Source organism: Schistocerca nitens, unplaced genomic scaffold (assembly GCF_023898315.1).
Source record: "Schistocerca nitens isolate TAMUIC-IGC-003100 unplaced genomic scaffold, iqSchNite1.1 HiC_scaffold_377, whole genome shotgun sequence".
NCBI classification, from domain to species: Eukaryota; Metazoa; Arthropoda; class Insecta; order Orthoptera; family Acrididae; genus Schistocerca; species Schistocerca nitens.
The window spans coordinates 166985-168193 of NW_026045911.1; the positions used below are offsets into that span (position 1 = coordinate 166985).

The following is a 1209-nucleotide window of genomic DNA, read 5'->3' on the forward strand; positions in this document are numbered from 1 at the left end:
GGGGCCGCCGGGGTGGCCGAGCGGTTCTGCGCACTACAGTCTGGAACCGCGCGATCGCTACGGTCGCAGGTTCGAATCCTGCCTCGGGCATGGATGTGTGTGATGTCCTTAGGTTAGTTAGGTTTAAGTAGTTCTAAGTTCTCGGGGACTTATGACCTCAGAAGTTAAGTCCCATAGTGCTCAGAGCCATATGAACCATTTTTGAATTTGTGTGTGTGTGTGTGTGTGTGTGTGTTTGTTCGTGTCTGCATGTGCTCAGATATCTTTGATAAATAATGCAGATAACTTGGATATGGAGACGTTTAATTTCGAGGCTCCATTGTACCTTAAGGCCAAGTGTGATACTGAGATCGAAATGCCTGAATTGGACGTTTGATCACTAGTCCAAAGTTACACCAGTTTTGTCAATATCTTTACGTATTTCTCATAAATAATGGAATACATTTGAACAAAATGCAAAATTCTAGTCGTTCGGATACTTTTGGACATGGACTCAAATTTGCGTATAGTTTGAGTCGTTTAGATACTTTAGAACATTGCAAAAATTTACAGAAACTTTTTGCTATTCAGAACTTTTGTACATGCTAAATGGCCACTCTGATGCTACATACTGATTGGCTGCCGATTTTCAGTTATTGTTAAAATACTAGGCTGTGACTGGGGGCCTAAGTATGTGTGCGTGTGTTACGTGTGTGTGTGTGTGTGTGTGTGTGTGTGTGTGTGTGTGTGTGTGTGGTGTATGTGCATACACATGCATGTCAAATGAAATTTACTGACATGAATTTAAGTTGCCTCCTAGCATTTGTCTGTATGTGCAGGCTAATGTCAGGAACTGCTGTAGGGATTTTAATCTGGTTTTCACTGATAGGTGCCAACGGCCTTGCCACAGTGGTAACACCGGTTCCCGTCAGATCACCGAAGTTAAGCGCTGTCGGGCTGGGCTAGCACTTGGATGGGTGACCATCCGGTCTGCCGAGCGACGTCGGCAAGCCGGGTGCACTCATCCCTTGTGAAGCAAACTGAGGAGCTACTTGATTGAGGAGCAGCGGCTCCGGTCTCGTAAACTGACATACGGCCGGGAGGACGGAGTGCTGACCACGTGCCCCTCCATATATGCATCCAATGACGCCTGTGGGCTGAGGATGACACGGCGGCCAGACGGTACCGTTGGGCCTTGCAAGGCCTGTTCGGGGAGTTTTAACATGGATG

The 1209-nt window shown here is 47.0% G+C and overlaps 1 pseudogene; it reads left to right on the plus strand.

Annotated features, from left to right (window-relative positions):
• Positions 1-870: 870 nt before the first annotated feature.
• Positions 871-988, plus strand: LOC126229660 (5S ribosomal RNA; annotated as a pseudogene).
• The last annotated feature ends 221 nt before the right edge of the window (positions 989-1209 follow it).